The 13426-nt window shown below is 32.5% G+C and overlaps 3 long non-coding RNA genes across 3 annotated transcripts; all 3 read left to right on the top strand.

The window, feature by feature from the left end:
* Positions 1–1091: 1091 nt before the first annotated feature.
* On the top strand, positions 1092–1671 carry LOC145792470 (uncharacterized). The gene is made up of 3 exons (XR_014331868.1): positions 1092–1328; positions 1424–1508; positions 1597–1671. It is a non-coding gene; the product is annotated as an uncharacterized LOC145792470 (long non-coding RNA).
* A 304-nt stretch (positions 1672–1975) lies between these two features.
* LOC145792471 (uncharacterized) lies at positions 1976–2540 on the top strand. Its single transcript, XR_014331869.1, has 3 exons — positions 1976–2068; positions 2184–2323; positions 2404–2540. It is a non-coding gene; the product is annotated as an uncharacterized LOC145792471 (long non-coding RNA).
* A 5646-nt stretch (positions 2541–8186) lies between these two features.
* Positions 8187–11886, top strand: LOC145793060 (uncharacterized). The gene is made up of 2 exons (XR_014333556.1): positions 8187–8468; positions 11501–11886. It is a non-coding gene; the product is annotated as an uncharacterized LOC145793060 (long non-coding RNA).
* The last annotated feature ends 1540 nt before the right edge of the window (positions 11887–13426 follow it).

Below are 13426 nucleotides of genomic sequence, written 5' to 3' on the forward strand. Positions count from 1 at the left end.
CAGAAGGCAACACAGAAGAATACAAAGCCAGCAATGCACAAGAACATCAAGCAAGCAGCACAGAAGAAGAAACCAGCGAAGAAAGTGAAGAAATAGAACCAGAAGACAAAGAACAAAATAAACAGAAAGAAGAAGACAGTGAACAAAAAGATGAAGAAGAAGATAAACAACAAGAAGAGAACAAGGATGAAAGTGATGAAGAAGAAAATAATGAGCCGATGGACCAACAACATGATGGCATTTGTGGCTCAACAATGCATCAGCCTGAAGAATTTGAGGAATCAAAGGATGCCCAAATTGCTGATCTACGTCAAAGACTGAAGGCATTGTCTCAATCTAAAAAAGAAGAAGACAAAAATTGGATTGAATTACTTGCTGAAAAGGATATTTCAATAAGAATCCTGACATCACATAACTCAGAACTTCAAGAAAAGAAAGCACAATCCGAATGAAACTAAGGATGTTGGAGGCTGAAAAAGCAGACGATACAAAAACAATTCAACAGTTGAGGTGTTCAAATTCGAAGCTTGAAACTGAAAATGCTCAATTGCATGAACAAGTTCAAGAACTATCCGTCCAACTAGCAACACAACCATACCGAACACCAACACAACTTCAACCACAAGGCCAGTGAAAATCTTGAGCCACAAAAAGTTATGTCCTTGTGCCAACATAACTCAGAGAAATTTCTATTTATTATAATTTTCTCTGTCATTGGTAATTTTCTCTGGAAGTTATATCTCTCTGAACACATTAGTTATATTTCTACTGCTCATTTCATTTCTCTGTATATTTTCTTATTCCATTTTTGGGGCTTGTTTGATTTTCACTGTGTATAGTTGGAATGCAAGTGGAACAACAACCAACAACCCAACAAGAACAAATGCCACACAAACAACAACCGAAACAAAAGAAGAAACTCTATGGTAACTGCAAAATATTGAATTAAATAAATTTACATATTGAAATATCATCTGTTGCTTCAGAGAAATTTCACTTTTCCTAATATTTTCACTGTCTACAGTTAAAAAAGATCTGACGTCAATGATAAAAAATTTAAAGGCAAAAGAAAGGAAGGAAAAGTAGCATGATCCAGAATTCCAATATCCCAAAGTTGCGAAAGTGACTAGAGCTTCAAAACAAGCTGCAAAGCAAGTTGAGCAAAGCACGAAGGACAAAGAAGTGCTTGATGCTGATGCGTACGTCTTGCCTCAACCTATAAACATCAGAAAATCTTGGGTCTTTCCACAAACTCTTCCAATTTCAAGATTGATAAAAGATCATATAAAAGACATCTTGCAGCACATATCAAATGTGTCTGGGCTTGAGTAAGTACAACAAACAAAATAGAACATAACGAACAACAAATTACAAACTTATGTTGCATTAACAACAATTCAATCCCTTTTTTGTCACCTTGTAGAGCTTTAATTTGGACAAGTGAGTTGAATCTCATTACCTTTGAAGACATTGGAAACCTAATAAAGCAAAAAGAAATTGCCAACAATGTAAGTCTTTCCCTTTCATCAAAATTTCTCTGCAATGTTCCATCAGCCTTTATAAAACAATATTACAATTATAAATCATATTTTTCAGGTCATTGATGGCTATGGAGAGATCCTTTTGGCTGACCAAATGAGAGAGAGACAACAACCAACCTCATTTTTTTTCCACATCCATGTGCTTAGTATGTTACTACTATTTTATTTGATTTTCTCTGGAATTTACTTTCTACTTTCTCTTCTTAATATACTTCTTGAAGTCAGTTGTGTCACTAGTCATAACAAAACCATTTTTTGATTTTCTCTGAGCACAGAATTTCATCAAGATGACAGAAAATCAAACTTTTCGAGTGTCCTTATTTGACAAGCATATTGAAACAGCATGGAGGAACTATAGGTTCCTCCATTTCCCAATAAATACTGGAGGTAATGAGAAGTCCACACATGGAAATCACTGGACCTTGCTTGTCTTGGACAAACAAGACAATTTACGAAGGTTCTACAACTCACTGAGGCCAATGAGGGATGATGCAGAAGACAAATATGTCAAAGATGCAAAACAATTGGTAACGAGTGCAAATTTCTCTGATCCATCATCATCTTTATGTGATGATAATTTTCATAGAATCCCATTGACTTGTCCGTAAATTTCTCTGTTATATAAAAATTATTTTTTTGCAGCAAGATTACGTGGAGAATTTTTTGAAAGCTTGCCTTGAAAGAGACGCTCAATCACAACCCTCTTTCAAATTAATAAACTCACAAAACACAAGTTACGACTTGGAGTATGTCAACAATGCTCCACAACAAGAAAGCGATTCGTAAGTTTCATACATCTATAAGTAAGATAATCTGAATTGCATGTTTCTTAAAACTAACCATAGCTATAATTTGTATGCAGTCTGGATTGTGGCCTCTTTGTCTGCTATATAATGAAACAATATAGCAAGCATGAACCTATCAGCTCCAAATTGTCCACACAAGAGATAAGGTTGATGAGGGCAGAACTCATAGAGAGATTTGTGACCGAAGTTGGCCGGTCATGGACTGAATCAATTGAAATACCTCCAGAAGAACCACAAATGTAATAGTGAAACTAGTGAAAGGAAGACAATGTACATATCCACACAGAGAAAATTGTCTCACATATATGTATATATCTTTCCTTGTTGATGCATTGAAGGAATGATAATCCTTGACATATACGTATATATCCTTTCTTGACTAATCTAAATTTCATTTTTTTTTATTTCGACTAATGTAAATTTCATACCTATCGATGGTTAAATATATATATATATATTTTTTATTGTCATTCACAGAGAAAATTGTCTGCCAGAGAAAATTGTCTGCAGAAATTTCTTTGGTATGAACTACCAGAAATTCATAGAGAAATTTAACTTGTATCGTCCCAAGGGGATGCCTATATGATCATGTAATCTGTAATACTTTGTGTTGGTACGAAACAATCATCAAACTCAACAAAACACAAAGCACACAGTAATTTTATCTGCCACTGGAAAATTTCATTGCATGAATTTCAAATTTCAGAACACAATGCACAGATAGTTTTCTCTGATGGTGAAAAATTTCTCTGGATGAATTTGACAGAAAATGGAATTTCTGAGTTATGAATTTCTCCGAGTTGGTGAGCAAAATTTCTCTGGCTTTGACACAAATTTCTGAGTTGAAGTGAGTCCAGAGAAATTCTTCCCTGGTCCAGAGAAATTCTCAACTCAGAGAAATTTCAAAAGAGCTTGATTTTGTTTCTTGGTTGTACAATAATTTTTTGTATGCTCTGTCTGGTGGGCACACTTCTTGAAATGACTGATATGAAGCTACCAGAAATTTACAGATAAATTTAACTCATATCTCACCAAAGAAGGTGCCTATATGATCATTCAATCTCTAATGCACTGTGTTAGTACAAAACAATTATCAAATTCAAAAAACACAATCCACACAGTACTTTAGTCTGCCATTGTCAAATTTATGTGGATGAATATGAAGCTTCAAAACACAACACACAGAATTTTCTCTGCCATAGGAAAATTTCTCTGGATGAATTTGACAGGTACTACAAACCCACTGCCTATAGTATATATCAACAAACACACTTTAACTGATATTGGAAAATTTCTCTGGATGAATTTGATTGATATTATTATATACACTGTCTAAAAAATACATTTCACAAAACAAAATAAACAAAGTAATCATCAAATGTATTATTCAATCAATAAAATGTATAATCCTCAACTATTTAACAAAGGTTCCTTGCATGTCCTCTTATTATGGTGACCAATACTCTCACAACGACTACACTTAATCACCCTTTTAAACTCTCCAGTAGAAGCAATTCTGTTCTTCTTCGGCCTCCCAGCAGGTCTCTTGCTCAATGGAGGTAAAATCATAGCATCTTCATTGCTACACACAGGTTTTTCAACAGTTGGAACTGGGCCAATCGAAAGCGAGTATGCTTGACGATACATATCAGCATGGAAAAATGGTTCAACAAATGAATTCAAATTCTTTCCACTCCTAAAAATTGCAGCAACAACATGTTGACATGGATACCCATTTATTTCCCATTTTCGACATGAACAAGTTCTCAACCCAAGATCAACCATAATCGAAGGAAAACAATGCACTTTAAAGACATTATCAGATGATAAACTCACATTTCATGTCCTCCCGTCCAAAAAAGACTTCTCCAACACACTATCCATACGAGGACACAAATCTTATTCCATTTACTAGAGAGCAGCCTCCTATCAGACCTCATATTCATGATTTGCAACCGTATCATGTCCACCAAATTTGTTATTGGCAAGTGCCGAGCTTCTCGTATCCATGAATTGAATGACTCAATAACATTTGAATACATCTCACCATAACGTTTCCCCGCAAAATATGCATCACTCAAATTTTCATATGGTAAACTTCTCAAGAAAACACTCACAATGTCTCCTCCCTCACTTTTTAATTCATTTAACTTGAAATGAAATGATGTCTTTGTTGGAGCATATGCACATTCTGAAAACTTGGACACAATCGTCTCCCTAACCAAATTTGTGTTTCCACATGACAACTTATCCCTCAAATTTCTCTTTAGATGTTCCAGAATCCATGAAAGCAGTTAGGGAAAAACCTAGCAATTCCCTCCACAATTCCACAATGTCGATCTGATATGAAACTTATCACCCTTTCTAATCCTAATACTCCATATAAATGTTCAAGAAACCAACACCAATTGTCTTTATTCTCAGCATCAACAACAGCAAAAGCTACAGGAAAAAAACCTACAAAACAAATAGGAACAAGCATATTAGATATACACATGCAGAGAAAAATAGAACAATAAACAACTAGAGAAGTTTGACACTGCCAACATCCAGAGAAAATTCACACATTGGCAACATCCAGAGAAAATTGACTTAGTGACCAGCTACAGAGAAAATTCACACAATCACAATATACAGAGAAAATTCACTTAGTGACCACCTACAGATACAATTCACACAATGACAACATCCAGAGAAAATTCATACACTGACCAAAATCCAGTGAAAATTCTCACAGTGGCCACAACAATAGAAAATCCACACAGTGGCCAAAACCAGAGAAAATTCACATTCACTCAATTCCTACATGTATAGAAAATTCACATACTTAGATAAAATTATATATATTTACAATTACCTTCATTCCCATTTTTTTCCGTTACAGCAAGCATAACTCCTTTGTATCGTCCTTTCAAAAATGTTCCATCAAGAAAAAGCAATGACCGACAATATTTGAAACCAGCAATGCATGCATGAAAAGCCATAAACACTCTTTTGAAACGCTTTTTATATTCAAAATCTAACTCAAAACGACTCCCTGGATTGTTCTTCAATGCCTCATCATAATACCACCGTAATTGATCAAATGACAAACAAGAATCCCCATATGTACTACATTTTGCTTTTTCAACACCCAACCAACCACAGTTATAACTGATTGAGACCCCATACTTGTCTTTCATTTCTTTCACAACATCCACTGGACGAGTTAAAGGTTTTGCACTTACCTCTTCAAGTATCAGCCCAGAAACTAAGTTAGAAGTCATCCTCGAATGTTTACTCGTACGAACCGCCACACCACACGTATGTTCATTGTTCAAAGTCCTTATGTAGAAGAACCCATTTGTTTTTTCAACAGAAGCATGTACACGCCACATACATCCCCTTGATTCCTTATATGTACATTCTGCCGTAACCCTCACCTTGTCATTTTTAACATACGTAAACTGAAAACCAACCTCAATAGCATACTTGCATAAAAAAGTACGGAACTCAACCACACCACCCTCAAACTTTTGTCCAACACTCGTAATATTATTCCGCCAACTAGCCGACAATAACACATTTTCTTGGTGAGAACAAAACTTAGAGAGTGAATTCCTTTCAACATCCACCAGCCTATCACACTCACTATCCACAACATCTATCCAATTAGACCCCACTTCATCCTCTTCATCAGAAGTACTACATCTACTAACTGAAACATCAACTATATCAACACCGTGTGCACAAACAACCCTCAACATATTCACAAAATCAATATTATTTCGAACCATACAATTCGGATGGCCCAAAATAGAATATGAAATACACATAGTCTCAGGTTTCAAATTCTCCCATGTTTTACACAAAATGCCAACCAATTCCTCAAAATTCAATTCGCATGAAACATTAATGACAATAGTATCATTCCCATATTTGCACAGCAACAACACTGCACTGTCCATTGAAACTGAAACAAAAAACAACAAAAATAATTTGTTTAATATAGAAACACTTCACAAGAACAACATAAAAGTCCAGAGAAATTTCTAAAAATTATAATTTTCTCTGAACTTAAAATAAAAGTCCAAAGACATCTACAAACTGATATTCACCTTCAAGATGATAAAAAACAAAATCACAGAAACTTAATGAATCACATAAAAATTTACTGCTAACTATTAAACACAATTATAGAAAAAAAATCACATAGAATACAAGTCCAGAGAAATACTTTTCTCTGAACTACAAACTGAAAGTGAGTAACAAACTTACAATTTTCTCTGAACTACAAATACAAGTCCAGAGAAATTTATGAACTTACATTCACTTTCTCATATTCTATCTCCATTACAAACTTCTAATAATATGTCCATATGCACTTATAATTTCCTCTGGACTACACAAACAAAAGTGCAGAAAATGAAATTTCTCTGGTTTGAAAAAACATAGAACAAAACTTATCATTGATCAGCATGTTGATAAAAAACAGAGCACCAAAAATGAACTTTAAACATCAAAATCACCTACACTGTCAACACTATTTGAAATTGATCAAAAAACAAAGAATGAAAAATTAATTCCAAAAATAAAAATCAACTCTATCAAGCTGACCTCTCTCTAACCAAAAATCAAAATCCATGTGGAATCTAAATCGAGAACAAACCTAATTCAACTCCACTAAAAAACCTACGCGATCAACACACTGTCAACACTCTTTGAAATTGATTAAAAAACAAATAACAAAAAATTAATTCCAAAAATAAAAATCAACTCTATCAAGCTGGCCTCTCTCTAAACAAAAATTCAAAACAAAAATTAAAATGCATGTGGTATCTCCATCAAAAACAAACCTGATTCAACTCCACTGAAAATCTACACGATCAACACACTGTAACACCACTGAAATCTCCGACGAAATCTCTAACGAAATCTACACGATCGTAGCAATCTTTCTCGTCAACTCCACTGAAATCTTCGACGAAATCTCCACCATAAAATCTCCATTGAAATCTCCGACAAAAACTCCGACAAAATCTCCACTTCAAATTCGATTTCCAAAATCTATCAGTTAAGTCAACAATATAATATTCAAACAAATTTATGTTATAAAGGAAGGGTAATTTAGGTACTTTATAACCTAAAATAAATTTGAGGGACCTTAGCCATCAAAACATATTATAAAGGACCTCTCCTCCTATCAAAAGTAGAAGAGGGACCGTAGGCCAATTTTCCAAAGAAAATATGAATGTTTGGGTTAATTTTTTGATTTTTTATAGGAAAATGTGTAATAAAAATTTGTAAAAATTGATTTGTACGGAAAAATTAAGATTGAGAGTTGTGCAGCCGTAATTGTTAACTTTTAGTGAATAGTGTTAACTTTTTAACTTTTTTTGTAATATCTCAAACTTGGCCTTACTATAATGCATAATATGAATATAATGAGAAATTTACGATCGTAAAGTGAAGGAGGAAAATAAATGATTGTGACTTCTCACTTGGGTGAGAAAAAAAAAATAATTATAATTTCTCACTATTATGTTTGGATGAATAAAATTTTAAAAGAAAAAATGTATTTTTTCACCTATCTTATTTTAATAGAGCAAATAAAAGAAAAGAAAGAAAAATATTGTATTTTATTTTATCAAAATAACCTTCTGTATTAATAAATTTTATTTTTTCATAGGAGTAATTTTGATATTTTAAAAACTTTTATTAAATCTAATTCCCTTTCCACCAAATTTCACCACTGTTGGTGAGAAACAAAACATAAATTTGGTAAAAAACATTTTATACAGTCATTTGTAACTATTTTTTTTTTATCTATTTAACCATCTAAACAAGTGAAGAAATTTTCAATTCAAACAATTTCTTTTCTTTTTTTCACCGAAGCTGTCCATCCAAACAATGTGTTATGGTGTGCAAATAAGAGCTCTCAATAAAAATAAAAAAATACATTTTTTTTTTTTTACCAAGAAAGCCCACTGAAACAAAAAAAACAAAAAAACCACCTGTCCTCAAAACCCTAGTTCCTCAGCTATATATGCGTCCTTACATGCATACACAATCCGCTGCGCAACGAATACATGAACTTTTTCTTTGGGGTTCTTCATTGAGGTTTCAAAGAAGAAGATACAGTGTATGATGTTTCACCCTTTTGCTATTCTTGTTCGAAATGTTTCTAAGTTTCACTGCATACCTTGAATTATCTTTGAAGGTTTTCAATTCAGCTACCCCAATTCGCGATTTTTATGTCTCTTGGGCACTGTATAATATCTGTGTTTATAATTGATTTTGTGTTCTCAGGCTTATCTGATGCTCTCTTTATGCTTCCAGATTCTTGTGCAGATCAAATATGTGTGTAATGTCTTGCATTCTTAGATTGATTTTGGGAATATGTCTTTAGAAATTAGTGGGTTTTAATCTTTTAGTGCATTTTTCACACTGAAGTACAACAAACATTGACTTCTAGAACAAAAAATTGTTTATTTTTCCTTGTTTTTTTTGCTGTACTAGTTATCCATTTGTAAGAATCCAGTCCATCTTGGCAAAGCTTAAGAGCTTTTGATAGGCAATGTTGAGCTTTGAATGCTAATGGACTCAGATCAATTGTCTCTCCTCCCTGTTCTGGACTTCTTGTAAAAAAGTGGAGTTGCTGGTCAAAGGAGAGGGGACATGAAACTATCAAAAATAGCCAAATCGACTAGGTTGGTTTTGTTATTGGTTTAGTGAACCAAACCCTAGAACCAACTATATATATATGTGGGGAAACACTATGGTGCGCATCTTTCAAAAGGCAAGGTATGGTGCGTACCATATGCATCTTGTAACTAAAAAAGAAAATGACATAGATTTATATTTTCGGAGTCATAATTAAAAAAAATATATGTCATAACAGACATAACTAAAGAAGAAAATGACATAATTACATATAGTACACTATTTTCCAGAGATTATATATTAGAATTTCTCATATATATGACTCAAAAGTTTATACATGGTATATACTTCTTGATATGACTGTTTGTGATAATTTATTACGGTGAACTTTGTTGCACTTGGATATGTGAACGTAATTGTCAAATCCTGAATCAAAATTCTAATTTTGATAAACTTGAGGACCAGTTTCCTTCAGTGGGGGAGTGTTTATGCAGTAGAATAAATGTCTCAAGTGTATGGTAATTGTCTAGGTTGGAGATTTGTTCTCTTTTTCTTTTTCTATTTATGCCAATAATCACATATCTATTTTCCATTTATGCATTCCTTGCTTGTTTTATTATAAATTATTGTTCGGTGTACATAGATTTGAAAATATTTTCATCTAAAAAGGAAAACTATATTTTCCATAATGAAAGCACCATTGAGCTCTTATTTTCTTACTCGTGGGTATTAAGAGCTTTGATTGGCCATGTTTAGCTTTATATTCTGGTGGATGAGGAATGCTACGAGCCCACAATGACATGGAAAGGTAGTTGGGCCTTACCTAATTGAGTTTGTGACAAAACAAAAGTTGATGTCGTTGTGGGTAAAATAGGAAAAGCTTTTTAGGGGTCTCTTTTTCTTTTGGTGGACTGAAGATGCTGCCTTTCCACATTACTTTTGACAAATCCATCAGTGGTGTGAAGATGAATGATTTTTTAAAATGTCTTCAGTCCATCTTGGCAGAGCTCAAGAGTCGTGAAACGGCAATGCTTGGCTTTGAATGCTAATGGCCTTAAAGTAAATCTCTCTCTAACTTTTCTTAGTTTCTCATAGTATATGGAACTGTAGATCAGTAGAGATGAAACATAAAAAATACTACCTTAATATGATTTTGAAGACATGGTCGTTGGAATCTCATTAAATGTTAATATCTAATAGCCTGTTTATTTCAGATTGTAGTTGGTTATTTTCCTCCCTTGCATAACATCCTACATTAGAAATACATATTTGGTGGGAAGTTGAATAAAATTTTAATTTATTCAGTCCATCTTGGCAAAGCTGAAGAGCCGTATGGCAATGATTGGTTTTGAATGCTAATGGACTTAAATCAAATCTCTCTCTACTTATTGTTCTGAGTTTCTTATAGTACGTGGAACTGTAGATCAATGGAGAAGAAACATAAAAAATATTATCTTAATTTGGTGGGAAGTTGAATAAAATTTTAATTTATTCAGTCCATCTTGGCAAAGCTGAAGAGTCGTATGGCAATGATTGGTTTTGAATGCTAATGGACTTAAATCAAATCTCTCTTTACTTATTGTTCGTAGTTTCTTATACTACGTGGAACTGTAGATCAATAGAGAAGAAACATCAAAAATACTATCTTCATATGATTTTGAAGGCATGGCCATTGGAATATCCTTAATGTCAATATCTAATGGCCTGTTTATTATTTCAGATCGTAGCATGTTATTTTCCCCACCAGCTCCTATTGTCCTGCACACTACATAAGAAATACACAAGTGGTGGGAAGTTGAATAGAATTTTAATTTTCAGTCCATCTTGGCAAAGCTGAAGAGCCTTGAAACGGCAATGTTTGGCTTTAAGTGCTGATGGACTTAAATCAAACTTAGTACATGGAACTGTAGATCAGTGGAGATGAAACATAAAATACTACCTTCATTTGACTTTAAATTACATATGCATTGAAAATCTCATTAATTTCATTATTTAATTTCCTTCGGGTTATTTTCCACTTGCTGTCTTTTTATGTTTATTTTTTTAAATTGATTATTATTATTATTTTATATGGTATACAAAGTATTTACATATAATTGCATAAATTTGGCCATACAAAACTGAATGGCCTAGCTAGAGTTTGTGTCAAGCCTCTCTTCTTTCATTTTATAATCAAGAAGTATAAAGCTTTCGGAAATATTGTAAATTGGTTTTGATACTGGAAACAAATACTACTGAATAGTCCTTTGCAAACTTGATGATATATGTCTGACTATCCAGATGGGGCTAGCAAAGAGGTGTTTGAAAGAATGATTGTGGAATTCAAACCTTGATATTTTCTCGTGTTAATGTTTTTCTATTACAAGAGGGTGTCATATTTCCACTTGTGGTGAAAAGGGGTTAAAAGCTTTGCTCATTGTTTCAAAGTTTGCCTTCGTAGTTCAAAAATGAGAAATTCATTGAGTATTTATGATTGCCATGAATAAAAAGCTTTTTTATTTTCTGTTGCAGCTTAATATTTCATTAGTGGAGAATGACTTCCGTGATTTCCTTAAACAGAGAACAGGGATGGAGGCCAATTACAGTTTCGAGCCCAATATATGCTGCTGTGAACTCAGCATGCAGTGAAATTGCCAACAATATGAGATCTATTGTTGTCTTCTTGAATTAGGGGTGTGCTGTGTTTGAGATTTGGATTATTGGAAATTGATATGAGATATATTATTGTACATGCTTGAAGGGTGAGTGTCTGTGCAATTGAAATTGAAGAAGTCAATTGTAAACTTGAGTGGTTGGTTGCATTCTCCCTTTCAAGTATATATCTTCATATATGTCATGAATAAATTTTGTATAGTGGATTTTAAATTTTTTTTTAATGAAGTGAAACACATTTTGTATTTCGTTTGGTTAGGCATTTGCTTGAACTTTGGTTTTAAGGTTTGGGGAAAAAGTTGTCATGACGAAAAGCCCCATTAATTGAATAAAGGCCAATTTTGGTATTAGAGCATCTCCAATGTTAAATAAAAAAAATTATTAAATTTGAGTAAAATTTTGATAAAAAATTTGATTTCATATCCATTCACTCCAATACTAGAATTAGAATTTTTACAAGTTTTTTTCACATTCCCATTTGTTCGAGAGGACGTAGAATTTTTACAAGATTTTTTCACATTCCCATTTGTTCGTGAGGACGTTTAGGCGAATGTCCTAGAGGTTGTCCGAACATAAATATAAAAGGCTGGCAAAGTTGTTCTTAGGTGGATATCTGGCCTAATGATAAGAAATTAAATTTAATGAAAGATGAAAGGTTCTTTTTATTTGATAAATTTTTTTATTTTTCCTTCACTTGATGTGAATTTGAAGCCAGTGTTAGAACAAAAAAAGTGAGCATATTTTATCAAATTTAATTTGAAGAAAAGTGACAAAGATTAACCACTTCCTCTCATGCTTTGAATAAAGACCAAGTTTGGCATTACAAGGACAAAGATTAGCCAATTCCTCCAAAACTTCTCACGCTTTTTGTAATCAGTTCTCAGTTCATAAGGGAATCATTTTACAACTTGCATAAATTTACAACTTTTCCCTTTTCTTGTTTAATTCTTTCATCATATATATATATATATATATACATATTGAAAGAAAAAATGTGAATTCTACTTTTATTTTTTGGGGAAGTTACACCAACTATACTTATGTTTGAAAAAAAAAAAGGTATATTAAATTTTACAAATTTGACAAAAATGTTAACAAATTGAATTTTTTACATGTTTGTGCAATTTCAAGAGTATATGTGGAATTTTGATTAAAGAGTATATGTGGAATTTTGATTAATGCTTGGGAGCATTAAAAAGGGAGCACTAGGGAGAGCACTAATGAGTTGGCTCCCCCTTTGATGTGATGGTTGTTTTTTCTTTTCTTTTTTTTAAGATTGTCCAACTTATTAGAGCTATTAGTAGTGTGTTTTTTAGTAGTCTTAATCAATTCTAGTGGAATTTTATAGACAAAAGAAAATTAGAGTATATGTGGAATTTTATTCAAAAATTTTGGATTTTAACAAATTGAATCTGTAAATTTAGGAAATAAATAACTAATTTACAAATTTACAAATTGATTTGGGCATATTTTGGCAACATGCTAATTTAACTAAAAAGTCATTATAAAAAAAATCATTTTTTTTTTATTTTGTAAAAAGTTAAAAAAAAAATTACTAAAAAAATCTACTTCCCAAAACAATTTTTTATTTTTATTTTTAGATAGTCCCAAAACAACCTTTAGTACAGTTAAAAATAATAATCAAATTTATACATACTTTTCAATCTTAGAAGAAAAACATTATAGAAACCACAATTTAAAAAAACAAAAATCTTACTATATATGTCATGCAATAATGAATTTTTAAATGTAGAAGGCGATTACGTCAATGAGTAAAAAATAAAA

The sequence above is a fragment of the Camellia sinensis genome, chromosome 6 (genome assembly GCF_055761805.1).
Source record: "Camellia sinensis isolate YWXY chromosome 6, ASM5576180v1, whole genome shotgun sequence".
NCBI lineage: Eukaryota > Viridiplantae > Streptophyta > Magnoliopsida > Ericales > Theaceae > Camellia > Camellia sinensis.